Source organism: Danio rerio, chromosome 8 (genome assembly GCF_052040795.2).
Source record: "Danio rerio strain M-AB ecotype USA chromosome 8, GRCz13ab, whole genome shotgun sequence".
Classification (NCBI taxonomy): Eukaryota; Metazoa; Chordata; class Actinopteri; order Cypriniformes; family Danionidae; genus Danio; species Danio rerio.
In genome coordinates this window covers 59,173,520-59,191,497 of record NC_141028.1, presented here as the reverse complement: position 1 = coordinate 59,191,497, position 17,978 = coordinate 59,173,520, and positions in this window count along the sequence as shown.

Sequence of the window (17,978 nt, the reverse complement as noted above, 5' to 3'; positions counted from 1 at the left end):
TGTGCCGCCCCAAACAATAGTATATTTGTGATATTTCTTCACACTTGCAAATGAATTAGCAAAGACATCTGTGTGCTGAAACCACATTGCTTCATGGGTGCTATTTTTAAAGACATTCTGTAAGTTAGCCTGTCGCACTAGCACAAAACATCCAGCTAGCATGTAGGACGTCTTGTCTACATGATTAATTAGGCTGTTAATTATCTTTATACCTCTCCACTTTCACAAAAACAGCTTATCTGGATTGCCTAAAGCTAGTCTGGTATCAGTGAGGTGTAATATACATATATGAGGCGTTTACCGGGGGATGCAGATTAGCAAGCGGAGCATAAAACTATTGTTTTCATTACCAACGACAGCAAACAATTGCAAACCTCCGGCAAAACGCAATCACCTCATACATCTCTATCTGTCAAATTACCCTTTTCAAATGGAAACGATGCCAGCATAATGCACAAAGACGGCGGTGCGTTCTGTAATGAGCTTTCGCTAAGATAAGCGTGCTATTCTGCTCTGCGCTAATGACCTGATGCTTCATTGAATTAGCTTTGCCCATGGAGACCGTACAGGAAGGTTCATAAAAGCAAACGATGATACATCTTTCAGAGCAAAGGTTTAGCTGTACCAGGAGAGCTGGAGCACGTAGTGCAAGTCGCTCCAGTTTAATATGCTAAACAGCTCTTGCATGCTAATTATTCATGGCTAATCGTGACTGCAAATTATTTGAATATGTAAAAGTTGTTGTGTTTGCTCGGGGCTCTCATATTGCACACCTCTCAAAACAGAGGCCTTCAACTTGGTTAGTATTTCTGTGTGCTGTTTTAAAGTGGTTAAATCACAAAAGCACCTTATTACCCTGCTGAAAAATCCAGCTTAAACCAGCCTAGGATGGTTAGCTGGTTTTAGCTGGCCGACCAGCCTTGTTTTAGAGGGGTTTATGCCACTTCCAGGCTTGTTTCCAGCCATTTCCAGCCTGCCCTACTGAAAAATCCAGCTTAAACCAGACTAGGCTGGTTGACTGGTTTTAGCTGGTCGACCAGGCTGGTTTTAGAGGGGTTTTGGCCTTTTCCAGGCTGGTTTCCAGCCAGGTCTTAGCTGGTCAGGCTGGAAGATGACCAGTTAAATTTCAAAAAGCATTCAGAAATAGCCGCTAAACGCCACTTGCCCTTAGCAGCAAAAGCCGCTATATCCCGAGAACCAATCAGAAGGTGCGAATCAAAACATATTTTCAATAGCAGCGCGCTAATACGCCTGCTTCATCAGGAGACTTTCGATTCGATTCGATTCGATTCAATTCGCTTTCGATTGTAAAAGATGGGAGTTTGATAAACTGGATAAGCCTGTCTGACTGTCAGTGAACGGCAAATGAAAACGTCCCTCACCTTATAACTTTGCATTATAAGAAAAAGAAAACTCAACAGTTGGAAGTGTAACTTGCATTCATAAAGTTTTTTTGTGCAGTGACGCTTCTTTGAATGAGTCTGATTTACTATACATTAAAAGGCAACTGCGTTTCACAAAAGACAAAGTTAAAATGGCGTTCTTTTATCCCACCTGGATGCTTTATTTGAGCATAAAGAAGAGACCAAGACCTTGAGTAAGGTGAGAATGAATAAATACACTGCAGAAATGCTTTTCTTACTTAGATTTTTTGTCTTCTATAGTGCAAATATTTAAAACTTCTTATATCAAGAAGCATTTTCTAGGCAAGGAAAACATATTGTCTTGTTTTCAGAAATGATATGCCAAAATTAACTGAGTTTTTCCTTAAAACAAGCAAAATAATCTGGATAAACAAAATAATCTTATGTCAAAAGGAAAAACAAGATTGCTCTTCATATATACTCTTCATATATATATATATATATATATATATATATATATATATATATATATATATATATATATATATATATATATATATATATATATATATATATATATATATGAAGAGTATATATGAAGAGCAATCTTGTTTTTCCTTTTGACATAAGATTATTTGTATATATATATATACAGTTTAAGTCAGAATTATTAGCCCCCTGAATTATATACATACATATATACAGGGTGTGGTATTCAAAAAGAATACCACAACTTAGAAAAGGAGAGCTATAAATAAATTAATAATAAATGAATAAATAAATAAATAAATAAATAAATAAATAAATAAATAACTGATAGAAATATACACATAGTGATTAGTAAATTAAATTTTTGGGGGGTGAACTGTCCCCCCAAAAGTAAGCATGACTTATAAGCTTAAGTTGATTTAATTTTTTATTTTAATGCAACCAGTATTTTGTTTACAGTGTTTAAATAATTATTTTTACTAATAAAACTTGTTAATATTTAGTTTTTAAATATTATAAGTGTATTATAAGTGTATAAAAATGTAAGTGACATTTTTTACATCAAAACCACAGGGACTATTTTACAATTTATACTTTTTTATTTTTATGTTGTCTTTATAGTTTCTATATAGTATATTATCAAAAAAATATTTGTTTTACTTAACTAATTTTTTATGATATTATATAAATGTTTTTAAAACTTTCATAACTGCATACATAATGTATTTATGTTTTAATATAATGTGATATGTTTAATACATAACTGTACTTAAGTTTTGTTTTTTAAATGTATTGACTGAAAAACGTAATGTGATGCAAGCATCAAGCAAAAACCTCACCATGTCATAAATGGGTAAAATTATCTGATATTTTGAGATATTTTTTTAAATCCGCTTTCTGTTTTCTGTTTTTCTGCATGCTGACTTCGTTGATCGCACCACATTGCTTTGGCAGACAAAAACACTTCAAATATTAATAAGCAGAGAAGCAGTTTTGTCCAAAAACACTGTTTTATTTTTTTAAGAAGAAGAAAAAATTGTGACATACTTTTTCTGGCTGAGAATGTTCATGACGTAAGGACAGTTTAACAGTTTTAAAGGTCATTCATTCATTCTCCTTCGGCGTACTCCCTCATTCATCAGGGGTCGCCACCGTGGAATGAACCGCCAACTATTCTGGTATATGTTTTACGCAGCAGATGTTCTTTCAGCTGCAACCTAATACTAGAAAATGCCAACACACATAAACAGACTCAATATTAACTCCACATTTACTCCATGCAGGTTTTTCGCTTGTTTATTTACTTGTCAAATCTCTGTCACCGTATCAGTGAAATAGAAACAACTGTCTTTGCGTCTCCTGGTTGTGTATATGTGTGCACTTTTGCGTAGCGAGACCCGCATAGAGAAGCATCCTGTCTCCTCCAGTTAGTGTCTCAAGACCTTTTGTCCGGTGCACTGATGCAGATAAGATGCTGTTACGTCATTGGCTAGTGCAGGGCAGGAAGGGAACGAGATGCAGGTGACAGTCAAGTGTCCCTTCATGCCAACTTCAGCATTGCTTTGGCTCATTCAGAAGCACTTTATGCTGTACATTGCTTTTGCAGAGTCTCATTCAAAAAGCTCTGGATGTACATTGCTTTTGGAAATTTTGGAATTTACCAAATCAAATCTGCGGATTTATTGCTGAATGATGTGAAAAGTGTAGTAACTAAAAACTTAAGGGGGTAATTCACCCAAAAATGAACATTTGCTGTTAATTTACACACCTGCAGGTTATCCAAGCAGACCATCCATAGTCAAAATAAATACATACAGATGACTTCAAATCAATAGTCATGGCTCATAATGACACACAATGAGGTCATTTAAAGCGTAATGATCGGTCTGTGTAAGAAGTTGAATATTCATTCAGCTTAGTCCAGTAATTGTCAGGGGTCGCACATGTTTTATGCATCGGATGCACGTAAAAGATTACGTTTGCAAAAATAAAACTCATACATGCGCTGCACAATTTACATTTACAAATCAAATTCGTAAACTCGAAACGCAATTCAAAAATATACAAGTTCAGTAAATAAATTCAGAACCCAATTTGTGAATTCACATGTAAAATTATAAATATTTCCCCAAATAAATTGGATAGTACACATTTATAAATTGTGTTTTGAATTTACGAATTGGATTTGTGCATTTATAAATAATGTTTTGAATTTACGAATTGGATTTGTGCATTTATAAATTGTGTTTTTAATTTACGAATTGGATTTGCGCATTTATAAATTGTGTTTTGAATTTATGAATTGGATTTGCGCATTCATAAATTGTGTTTTATATTTATAAATTGAATTTGTGCATTTATGAATTGCGTTTTGAATAAATAAATTGGATTTGCACCTTTAGGAATTGTGTTTCGAATTTACGAATTAGATTTGTGCACTTATAAATTATGTTTTAAATTTGAAAATTAGATTTGTGCATTTCTAAATTACGTTTTAAATTTACGAATTGGATTTGCAAATTTATAAATTGTGTTTTGAATTTAGGAATTGGATTTGTGCATTTATAAATTGTGTTTTGAATTTATGAATTGGATTTGCGCATTCATAAATTGTTTTTCATATTTATAAATTGAATTTGTGCATTTATGAATTGCGTTTTGAATAAATAAATTGGATTTGCACCTTTAGGAATTGTGTTTCGAATTTACGAATTAGATTTGTGCACTTATAAATTATGTTTTAAATTTGAAAATTAGATTTGTGCATTTCTAAATTACGTTTTAAATTTACGAATTGGATTTGCACATTTATAAATTGTGTTTTGAATTTAGGAATTGGATTTGTGCATTTATAAATAGTGTTTTGAATTTACGAATTGGATTTGTGCATTTATAAATTGTGTTTTTAATTTACGAATTGGATTTGCGCATTTATAAATTGTGTTTTGAATTTATGAATTGGATTTGCGCATTCATAAATTGTGTTTCATATTTATAAATTGAATTTGTGCATTTATGAATTGCGTTTTGAATAAATAAATTGGATTTGCACCTTTAGGAATTGTGTTTCGAATTTACGAATTAGATTTGTGCACTTATAAATTATGTTTTAAATTTGAAAATTAGATTTGTGCATTTCTAAATTACGTTTTAAATTTACGAATTGGATTTGCACATTTATGAATTGTGTTTTGAATTTACGAATTGGATTTGCATATTTATGAATTGTGTTTTGAATTTACGAATTAGATTTGTGTATTTATGAATTGTGTTTCGAATTTATGAATTGAATTTGTGCCTTTATGAATAGCGTTTTGAATTAACGAATTGGATTTGCACATTTATGAATTGTGTTTCGAATTTTCAAATTAAATTTGTGCATTTATAAATTACGTTTTAAATTTGCAAATTAGATTTGTACATTTATAAATTACATTTTAAATTTACGAATTGGATTCAGCATTTATGAATTGTGTTTCGAATTTATAATTTGAATTTGTGCATTTATAAATTGTGTTTTTATTTTATAAACTGTAATTGCGAATTTATAATTTGTGTTTTGAATTTATGAATTGGATTGAGGAAAACATGCAATCTCCACAGGAAATCCAACTGACCCAGCCAAAACTCAAACCAGCGAACTTCTTGCTGTGAGACGACAGTGCTAACCACTGAGCCACCAGGTCACTTCTTACTAAAAACTCCTTTTAAGCAATTCAGAAGGAAATCAGACCTTCATATGACCTTCACAGCGAAAAGTAAAGCCTGAAATAAAAAGTATAACACTGTGTCCTTTCTACACGTGACGCAGTGTTGCGACACGCTATATAAGGTATCTCAACCATGTAAAAAAAAAGTTTTTGTCCTAGTTTTTGTGGTAACGCAAAAAGGAACGGTGTCACACCGCTTCGCAGCTTTCGTTTTTTAAAGATGAAATGCAGCCACTTGTACCTCTGGCTACATATTTCACAATCTCCAGAAATGTATATAGGTCTACGTTTTCAGAATGAGCCTATGTTGTACATTTCGTTGTTAATTTTTTATTGTCGAGGGGTCACCAAAAGGAAAACATTAAGTCAGTTGTAATTATTATTACCATTTATACCAAATGACCAAACACGGACACTTAAAAATGCTAAAAAAGATCTACGCTATATAAATATACAATACAAACAATGACGCACAATAAGCTATAAACTCAGTGTGGTCTTTTCCTGTCAGAATGCTAAATTCAGGGTTTTTTCCAGCCAAGTTCAGGGAGGCTGCACATGTCAGAAGCGATTCTCCCCTCGCCGTGACATGAACTACAGCACATGTCAGAATGTGGCCATAGTATACACTTGAAGAGTGTCATGGCTGCTGAGGTCCCGGGCAGAATATTCAATTAAACTGACTGTGGCTGGATCAATGTCTCCCTGAAACAGATTTGCTCAAGACATTGTGGTGTATATCTGCTTTGTGGTGTTCACTGGATTTCCCAAGGGCACTTGATGGGAAATGATTAAGAGAAAACTCGTCAGATGTCAACTGTTAATGTCGTAGCTCTTTTAGACAAAAATAAACTGCATGCCTTTTATGAACGATTTAAGAAACATCAATCTGAGCATGACCTTATGAAAAAGAAATGTGTAGAATTGTATTGAATGTTCACTCGTAGTGTACTGACAGCAAACCAATACATTTAGCCATGTGGACTTGCTCAGGATTATCTTGCTGCATTCGCATTACGGAAAGTGAAGTTTATTCATGAACTAATTTCGAGAGGATCACGTGATTATGATTGAACACAGCTGGTTCTGCATTTGCATGTATGGCCAATAAGGCTATTCCTAACCCACTATAAAGAGCCAGGGTTTTTCCAGCCTGATCTTACGAGAAAACGTAAGTATTTTACGTTTTGCCAGTTTAGTGGCTAATTCGTACGAATTCGTACGAGTTCAGTCGTACGAAATGGTACGATTTTAAATAGGAGGCGTGGCACCTAACCCCACCCCTAACCCCAACCGTCATTGGGGGATGAGCAAATCATACTAAATTGTACGAATTAGATCGTACGAATAAATACGAATTAGCCACTAAATGAAAAAGTTACGAATTGCCGTGAGATTGTGTTGGGTTTTTCACTACAGTCATCTTCGATTTGAAGAATTGGCCTGACAGCAAGAACGTCACCGGCATTTCATTTCATTGGCCCGTTGTATACTCTTTTAGACGATTGGCTTTCTGAAACGAACTCCCCATTCGTGGATTAATGAATAAATCCACCAATAGCATTTCCGTTCCCCGAGGGAACGGAAATGCTATTGGTGGATTTATTCATTAATCCACGAATGGGGAGTTCGTTTCAGAAAGCCAATCGTCTGAAAGAGTATAGTAACCAGAGCGTTAGTAACCAGGTTACTTTAGTAACCAGAGCGTTCTAACTACAGCTACAGAGGTGTAGCTGCAAGCGTACAAATTTAGACAGTTTGCGAATGTTCGTTGGAATGATGAATTTGGTAAACTGCAAATCAACGAACTATGTTTTTAACGGCGCAACTTGCGACCTTAGTTGGCTAATGTGACAGGTCTAATATAGTGAAAGAATCAGTTCGTTAATTTGAGTTTGATAAATGGCATCTAAAACGTGTGTTTGGGAAAGAAAACCTTAGCTAACTAGTGCTTTATCTCTTTACTTAGCTGAAAATGAGCTCTGGTATCCCTTTTTATTTTCATTATCCATTCAGAACAGACCTTCGGATCACTCGGAAGGCAGTGAGATTATATATTTGTTTCACTTTCTCTTCGCTGATAAGATATACAGCCAGGTACACAACGTTCCAATGTGACTCAGGTGATTCTTTCCACCGAAGCCTCTCTTTCGCTTTTAAAATGGCGGCTGCGTGAAATCAGTCTATATGCCATGCTAAGTAAAAGAATTTTGTTTTCAGTTTCAAATAAATAGAATCTTTGCAGTGCATGTCTAGTAAACCGAACCCATCACTCACTGTCTCTACCAGTTCAAATTCATGTACACGGCCTTCTTTGAGAGCTAGGGAGAAGATTGAGACGCAACTATAATCTTGTTTCTTTCTGATTGGAGCAGTGGACTGACCTCTAGCAGACCAACCAGTCGGCATGGAAACACACACACCACCTCATCTGTGCACTAATTAGACGGATGGTGTGCAGATCAGCCACTCCCTGCACACACTTCCGGCGTTACAGCCAGTATTTACCGAGAGAACATCTCATCTACACGTTCACAGCAATAAAACACCAAAACCCTCCGGAGAGAGCAGGAGGGAGAGACTCGGTGGCTGTGCTTTAATCAATGGTAGCAGTCATTCAATGTGTGTGCAAAAAGTCAAATTGTTTCATCACTCTGGAGTAAAGATAGACTTTCCAAACACAGCCCCCCTGTCCCCCCCCCCCCCCCAATTTCTGTTTGACGGAGGGAAGATTTTTTTTATAAACATAATAGTTTTAATTTCTCATTTCTAATTACTGATTTCTTTTATCTTTTGCTATGATGACATAATATTTGTATCTTTAAGATACTAGTATTCAGCTTAAAGTGACATTTAAAGGCTTAACTAGGTTAATTAGGGTAAAGTTAGGGTAATTAGGCAAGTCATTATGTAACAGTGGTTTTTTTGAAGACAATCCAAAACAAATATTGTTATTTGCTACATACGTTTCTGGAGATCACAAATTAAGTAGCCAGAAGTATGTATGGTTGCATCTTGTCTTCAAAATGAACGCTACAGGGCAGTATGACGCCGTTCCCTTTCGCGGTTAACAGCTGACTGATTACCCCTGTATGGACGGCTTTCCTGCTGTTACCAGTTTGTTTAGTTACCTCACCATGTACATCGGCAGACTTTAGATGCAGAGAGGAGTTGACCATGATGATAGGGTTTGAGTCTGGTGAAGAGCGGTTCCAGAAAGCAGGTAAGACAAAAACAGAAGCCAAAAAATGAATAAACAAGTAAATAACAGGGTGAGAATGTGTTAAAATCTGAAAACATGGTAAAAATCAGACGGCCGTGAGGGCTTTTCTTATTCTGGATTGCTTTTGAAAACACTATCGGTTGAGTTTAGGAAAGGAGGAGGGTGGGTCAGTCGATTAGTCGGTTAGTCAGTCAACAGCGGCCTCTGGTGGATTTATGCGAGAACAGCAGTAGCAAATGGCACTCGTAAGATCTCAAAAAGCGTACACAACGGCCTCTGGTGGATTTGCAAAAACTGCAAAAAAACAAAAAAAAAAATGCTCCTGGGATGTATTTGGCACTCTCCAAATGTCACAGTCACACAAAGAAGACAATGGAGATTAAAACTTTCAAGTATTTATTCAAGCGAAACAGCAACAACTTATGGTGATCCTACTGAAAAAAACAGCTTAAACCAGCCTAGGCTGGTTGGCTGGTTTTAGCTGGTCGACCAGGCTGGCTTTAGAGGGGTTTTAGCCATTTCCAGGCTGGTTTCCAGCCATTTCTAGCCTGGTCTTAGCTGGTCAGGCTGAATGATGACCAGCTAAAACTAGCTTGACCAGCCTAGCCAGGCTGGGAGCCCAACCAAAACCAGCTATGTCCAGCTTAAACCAGGCTGTTCAAGCTGGTTTTAGCTGGTCATTTTCCAGCCTGACCAGCTAAGACCAGGCTGGAAATGGCTGAAAACCAGCTGGAAATGGCCAAAACCCCTCTAAAACCAGGCTGGTTGACCAGCTAAAGCCAGCCAACCAGCCTAGGCTGATTTAGGCTGGATTTTTCAGCAGGTGATTGGTGAAGGAAAGTTCTATATGGTAAGTCCAGTACTTAAATAACACCACACACTTTAGAAAAAGTAGCATTCAATATTAATATCAATGCCTTGGACAATATAAATGATAATAAGTATGAGTAAAATGAGTAAATGAGGTTTTAGTCATCTGTATTTGCCCTTATGTAACAGAAGCCAGCTGGTGATCGCGTAAATCTCACTCCTCGGATCCAGCGACAGACGTTGTTCTGCAATCTTTAGCATCCTCGGAGCTTGTCTCCCTACTCGGCCCGGTGCGGTTACTTGCACATAAACCGTCTTTTGATGAATATGATGTTACACATTGTCTATCTTTATTGACTCTTTCTTCCATAGACGCGAAGTGTTATATTGACAGCTAAAGAATACAAGCGTAAGAGAAACAGGAGAGGATATATTATAATAATAATACAACATAGATAAACATTAACAGGGCTAAGAACAATTACGAACAAAGATATTCAAAAGCAGAGAGATTTTATAAGAATGTCACACAACACAGTTTACTTGGATCTTTAGTTTTCAGAATGAGCCAGTCTTGAAACCAGGGGTCCGTTCTTCGTACCTCGCTTAAATGATCTAAGATGATTTGGCAGATCCTGGATCTTAATCTTGATAACTGATCTCTCGCTAATTTGGTTCTCCAAACAAGTTCGCGAATCAGATTAGAATATCTGGATGAACTGATCTGAGATCGCTGCGTTTGTTGTTAAGGACAGATCTATCGATCCTAGAAATCATGATCAGCAATGCAACGATTGGCTGACGGCACAGCAGCGTAATGACATCATCTGATTAATATTCAATTATCCATGTGAGCAAAATTACATCAAATTAGCAGTAAACGGCTTGTTAAATATGACACGCAGTAACTTCACATTTGTTGTGAGCTGCAGGCTTTACACTTTCATTTGTCAAGACAAGAGTATTCATCATGTATTTCAATGCAAATCAATGTAGTTCTTCATTTAGAAAAGATTTTCTTTATTATAGTAACCGTTTTTTAATCGGTGTAAAGAATAACTGGTTGTTTCCAAAAGCATTTTGATATTGGTAAAGGCGTCTGCAACTTTTGTGAAGCATCACTGGCATATTAACTGTCAAAACATGTTCATGACTGCATAAATGTATTATTGCTTTTAAAAAAAGTCACATATTGTGCATTTCTATTATACACAATTTGTACTAAAGCGATCTAAAAAGTTCATATCAATAAGTTTTCTCTTTGCACCACCAGGTGGCAGTCTTTGGATTTTCATTTCGAGGGTGCAGATTGCATAAGTTTTATTAATATGAATAACTTTATTTATTTTATTAATGACTATAACTTTTATATATATAGTTAAATATTTACTATTTTCCCAAGTGTATATAACTTTTACTGTAAGAAAATATCAGAACTCTGTACATACTTTCTGTATTATCTTTGCTTGAACTGAGCCGATCTAATCCTGTTTATATGATTTGAACCTGCTCCCGATCAGGTTTGACCTAGCAGATCTGTTGCCATGACAACAACTCTCGGATCAGCTTTGAAGAACGAAACGATCCTGGATCGTGTCAAATCGTCAATATCCAAATCCAGCTAACTGAGTAATCCACGTACGAAGAACGGACCCCAGGAGGGCGAATAATTTTGACTTCAACTGTATGTCGAACTAAAGGGTTGCTCAAGCTCTGTTCCAGTATTTTGGAACAATGCTTCATGTCATGGAGCGAGTTTACTGGAAACAAATTACACCTCGTGATGTGATGTATTACAGTGGCGGGACAGGGAGGAATGAAGCGACAACAGTCTGGAAAAGACATTTATTACACAATGGGCGGTGGCGACTGAGGGCAGGCTCTTAATCGGCTTTTCATGGGTTGCATCCCAATTTGCTTTTTTTTTTCCCTGCAAGACAACTGAAGTATGTAATTGGTGCTACTTTTGTAGTGGACTTAGGACACCAGCCACTTAATTAGGTGTCATGGTTGGACCCTGCATTTGAACATGCTCATTCATTCATGATCCTCCTTATTTATCAGGGGTCGCCACTGTAGAATGAGCCTCCTACTATTCCAGTATATGTTTTATGCAGTGGATGCCCTTCCAGCTGCAACCCCGTACTGGGAAACACCCATACACTCTCACATTCACACACACACACTCATACACTACGTCCAATTTACTTAATTCAGTTCACCTATAGCACATATGTTTACCCAACGTTTGTAAAGTTCTTTGAGTGCCCAGAAAAGCACTAAATAAATGTAGGGAAGTTATTATTATTACCAATAATTTTCAGTCAATTAAACCCTGATCTAGTCATCACTGGTAATTCTGCTTTTTAGCTTTAAAATGACATCAACCAGACTGATCTCTGACTCCTCTTGAAGTAAACCTTAGAGCTCTTCTAGTCTTATTATCTCACCGTGTGTCATCTTAACAGAGACTCCTCGCTTTATCTCAAGCTCAGAGTGTGCTCAAAATCATCAATCTCTCTATTGACTTCATGGAGTTGTGAACCTAATCTGTTCAAATGCTCCGCCAAGCTCCGCGGATTGTGTTTCTCACTGAAACGCGTCTAATTCGGCATGTTGTAACTGCTCTGAAAAGTTGGCAGATCCAATTTACCTGTAGTTCAGGCGCTATCAAATTTAGCCGTGGCAGTGCACATGTCCCGGTTCTCGGAGAGCACCCTGCGGGCCGACTTGCGCCTGGACTCTATTAATCAGGTCTGGATGGTGTCTTGGCAGCTGGCTGACCCTGACAAGAGCAATTTTGTCACCGAGCGCCGCTGCGTGATCAATTCTCAGGCACAGAGAACAAATCCTATAAGGCTACAACCAGCGCTTGTCTCCTCGGGCACTTTCATAGAGAGGCATAACTCTCGCCTCTTTCGCAATAATAAATCGAAGACATTATGTGGCTTTTTTCCTCCCCTCCGACCTTCCGGATCCGTCATGAAGGGACAGCACAAAACCCCCTGTGATAAATTCTTTTTGTCAAAGTCGCTGGCTTGTGTATATTACAGCAGCGAAAGCTATTTCCATCTGTCTCTACCAATGACTGTAAAAAATATGGACGACGCGACAGCCCTTTTTCCCATTGAACGCCTTGAGGGCAAAACGCCTGCTTGACGGGCACAAACTGTCGCAAAAGACTGCTGAAATTGGAGCCTTGACATGCGCAGAAGGACTGTCTGATGGAGCCAGAGGAGGAGCCGCGAAAATGAGCGGAGTCGAGCTTCCAACCAAACGCTTTATGTAAAATCAACCACGCCCCCCCAACTTCTTAGCATGCGTTTGCTGTCATATCAACACAAATGGATGTAATAACGTTAACAAATATGAGGGTTTTATATACTCAATCGCGCCAGCTCCGGACCGCAGCGCATAACCTACTCGCGGCGTCGCGGGAAGATTCCGGCTCGCAAGCGGCAACCCCGACTCGCATGCGGCAGCGCCGGCTCGCTCGGCCGCCGCATCTGGCTCGATTGACTCGGGCTGGAATCGGGTAGTGAGTCCAGGCATCCGGAGTAGGTCCAGCAGAGGTAACGTTAGTCAGTCTGAGCTCTAAGGGATAAGTCTCCGGCAGGCGAGAATCTAGCCGGAACTGTGTTTTGCTATCTGGGTGGTTAGGCGTGTATCAGCAAACTAACAAAGCCCGAAAAAAGCCCTGAACTTAGCGAGTAAACAGTGTTCCACCAGATTATGTATGTCAGAAACTGTAGTTTACTGCTGAACTCATTTTGTCATGGTAAAATAACACAGAAATCGAATAATAACACTTCAGTCTCCTGCCGAAGCTCAGACGCGCTGCTTTGAGGAACTGTCAATCACAGCTGTCAATCACGATGACACGCCCAGCATTAAATTACTGCTAAAAACAAACTGTTTACAAAAATGAAGATTTGCACCTATTTCAGCACAATAACCAGTGCCTTAATCCACCAGAACCATCTTTCGGGACATTTTATTGCAAGTGTAATAATTTTTTTTATTTGGGCTCAAGTCTCCTTCATTAACACGGAGGAGGCGGGCTTTATGACTTGTACTGCAGCCAGCCCCCAGGGGGCGATCTAACGGCCGAGACCTTCACTCAAACGCAGGCTTGCGGCACACTTGGTCTCTACTTGCAGACTTAGTACTTCCATACAGATTGTTGTCGTCCTTTGAAAGTGAAAGCCCTTGTGATAAAAAAAAATGCATGAAAAAAAGAAAATTCTGCACTTAAAATATGAAAATAGAAGATTATTGATTTATTATCTAATGTTGTTCTCATTTGGAGAGTGAAATGATCTCAATGTTTTGAAAGCTTCGTCGCATAATATAGACATGTAGTCACGTGGACGTTTCTGGAGGCCGCGAAATACATCCCGGGAGGTACGTATTTTTGCAGTTTTTGTTTTCGTGAATCCGCGAGAGGCCGCTGTGTGCGCTTTTTCGCATCTCAGATGTCTCTTGCGAGTGCCGTTCGAGCCCGCGCTGTTCTCGCGTAAACCCACCAGAGGCCGCTGACGAATGGCTGTCTGTCTGACTGGCTGAATGATTGACTGGACGACCGGCCATTGGTCGACCCTCCCTCCTCCTCCTTACCTGCACCCAACCAGTTTGACCCGCCCACCCGCTTACTTTCCTAAACCCAACCAACAATTTACAAAAGCCGTCCAGAAAAAAGAAAAACCCTTGTCTGATTTTTACCACGTTTCCGGATTTTAAACTACACTAAACAAAGTTATACCAACTGTGCGCTAGTTTGTACACCGATACTAATAACCACGCACACTGACAGCCCATATTTAGCCTGGTTATATCCAAGACGACTATGTTTAGACGTCTATTAGACATCTTTTACAAACAAAAAATGCTTGCTGGGAAGGGTTATTTCGTGAAAACAACCCTCCTGGATGTACCTTATCCCACTTATTACACAGCTACTTGCCACAACACATAAAAAGTTAGAAACAAAACAATGCTCTGAGATGTAATAGTTAATTAATTCTTGATTTAAATGCAAAGCTGACAGAAACTATACTTCAATTATACTACTATACTACAGCTGATGGAGTATACACTAACCTGCGCATTATTCAGACACAAGATGACGCCAAACAGTCAAAAACAAAGCTGACAGGAATAAAAACAGCTGATGGAATATACACTAACCTGCACATTATTTAGATACAAGATGACGCCAAACAGTCAAAAACAAAGCTGACAGGAATAAAAACAGCTGATGGAGTATACACTAACCTGCGCATTATTTAGATACAAGATGACGCCAAACAGTCAAAAACAAAGCTGACAGGAATAAAAACAGCTGATGGAGTATACACTAACCTGTACATTATTCAGACACAAGATGGCACCAAACAGTCAAAAACGCAAAGCTGACATAAATGAAAACAGCTGATGGAGTATACACTAACCTGCACATTATTCAGACACAAGATGGCACCAAACAGTCAAAAACGCAAAGCTGACATAAATGAAAACAGCTGATGGAATATACACTAACCTGCGCATTATTTAGATACAAGATGACGCCAAACAGTCAAAAACAAAGCTGACAGGAATAAAAACAGCTGATGGAGTATACACTAACCTGCGCATTATTTAGATACAAGATGACGCCAAACAGTCAAAAACAAAGCTGACAGGAATAAAAACAGCTGATGGAGTATACACTAACCTGTACATTATTCAGACACAAGATGGCACCAAACAGTCAAAAACGCAAAGCTGACATAAATGAAAACAGCTGATGGAGTATACACTAACCTGTACATTATTCAGACACAAGATGGCACCAAACAGTCAAAAACGCAAAGCTGACATAAATGAAAACAGCTGATGGAGTATACACTAACCTGCACATTATTCAGACACTGGATTAACCATGACTGAGGCTATTAATTAGGGCAAGCTCGTTCAAGTTCGTTATTTTCAATGGAGGGACGTGCACGCAACCAATAAAAGCATCAATAATATCCACTGATTTTTATATAGTCAATCAAATTAACTTTAAAAACGGTAACAAATATTTATTTAGGCCCAATCTGCAAAACCAAATATAAAATAATTTTATTTTTAAACTAGTGGGGTTTTGAAATCAACGAATGCAAATAATCGTGATAACCGTGAAACCGTGTTTATTTCTTAATCGTACAACCAAAATTTATAATCGTTGCATCCCTACTCACAAATGAGGATTTTCTATTGAAAGGTCAAGATTAGTAAACCTGTGACCACTCAAAAAGTGTGTAAAAGGAAAATTACAGTTTATATACTGATGAAATAAAATATTCTGTAAGCAGTGAAACACCAACACCCAAAATATACATATATACAAAATAATTGTAGCTAAAAACATACATAATCAAATAAACAGCACACTCAAAACATGACGATTGCTGTTTTTTTTCAAACTACTTATTTTAAATGATCTGAAACAACACAATTCTTACGTTTTTTTTCGGCGACAGCTTAATTGTTTTATGTTCAATCCACTTAAATTTGTTAAGACTAATAAGTTAACTTAATTCCTTCATGTTGTCCCAACACAAATCCATAACATAGCATTTTTGTTGCACACAGTACTTACACATTTTCCCAACACAAATCAATTAAACTAACTTAATTGTTTTTACAAATCTAGGTGGATTGAACCTAAAACTATTAAGTTGGCCCAAAAAAAACTTAAGAATTGTGTTGTAAGTAGTTTAAACAAGCATCAAAAATCATTTTTGAGTTCACATTGACTGCACTTACACTAACTGGCATATTCATCTTTTCTTTGTCGCTATAATGCAATACCTATGACCACATGTAAGTATGTGGGATGATCTGAATAATATCCAGTGGTCATGTTAACGCAACACAATCCAGCGTTGGTCGTTTTGTCTTTGTTTTTTGGGTCGGGTCATGCCACTCCAGGTCTACTGTGTCTCTTTGGATCTGTCCCACTCCTGCTGAAACTTTAGACATGAAGGCAGGTGAAGCGTTTTGTGGTCCTTTTCCACAAAGGCCAGGGCATTTCAGAAGCTATATCCGGATAGACGAGGTAGGCAGAAGGGCAGGGGTAAATGCCAGTCATTGGTAATTTGGCTTACAGCAAAAGCGAACCTGCTGCTTGGGAAGAGTTATTCAATGTTTGAGTCACAATTTTTCATGAGATTACATGATGCTGAAAGCATTTTGGTGAATTGAGTACATTAGTGATTATTACCGAAAGTAATCCCCCCCTCAATTGGGACTATTCGTTCACTATAATTTTTGCCCTCATTAGGACTATTAGTGCTTTCTTTAAAGTATTATAAGACATAAACCAGAGCAAAACTGATATGTTATGTTAGCGATAAAGTACATAAAGGAGCCTTTGTATAAGTTTGAACATGGCAAACAATTTTGTGTTTATTAGACGTCTAATAGACATCTAAATGTAGTCAGCTTGGCTAAGCAAGGCTAAACTTGGGCGGTTGGCGAAAATCTAATAGACATCTAAGAATACCCCAAATAGCCTTGTTTACTTGATGACTAGTCTAGTTTTGGCCTATTCTTAGACATCTATTAAATTTTCACTGACAGCCCATATTTAGCCTGGTTTTATCCAAGACGACTATGTTTAGACGTCTATTAGACATCTTTTACAAACAAAAAATGCTTGGTGGGAAGGGTTATTTCGTGAAAACAACCCTCCTGGATGTACTTTATCCCACTTATTACACAGCTACTTGCCACAACACATAAAAAGTTAGAAACAAATCAATGCTCTGAGATGTAATAGTTAATTAAATCTTGATTTCAATGCAAAGCTGACAGAAACTATACTTCAATTATACTACTATACTACAGCTGATGGAGTATACACTAACCTGCGCATTATTCAGTCACAAGATGGCGCCAAACAGTCAAAAACGCAAAGCTGACAGGAATGAAAACAGCTGATGGAGTATACACTAACCTGCACATTATATAGACACAAGATGGCGCCAAACAGTCAAAAACACAAAGCTGACAAGAATGAAAACAGCTGATGGAGTATACACTAACCTGCGCATTATTCACACACAAGATGGCGCCAAACAGTCAAAACGCAAAGCGGACAGAATTGAAAACAGCTGATGGAGTATACACTAACCTGCGCATTATTCACACACAAGATGGCACCAAACAGTCAAAAACGCAAAGCTGACAGTAATGAAAACAGCTGATGGAGTATACACTAACATGCACATTATTCAAACACAAGATGGCGCCAAACAGTCAAAAACACAAAGCTGACAGAAATGAAAACAGCTGATGGAGTATACACTAACCTGCGCATTATTCAGACACAAGATGGCGCCAAACAGTCAAAAA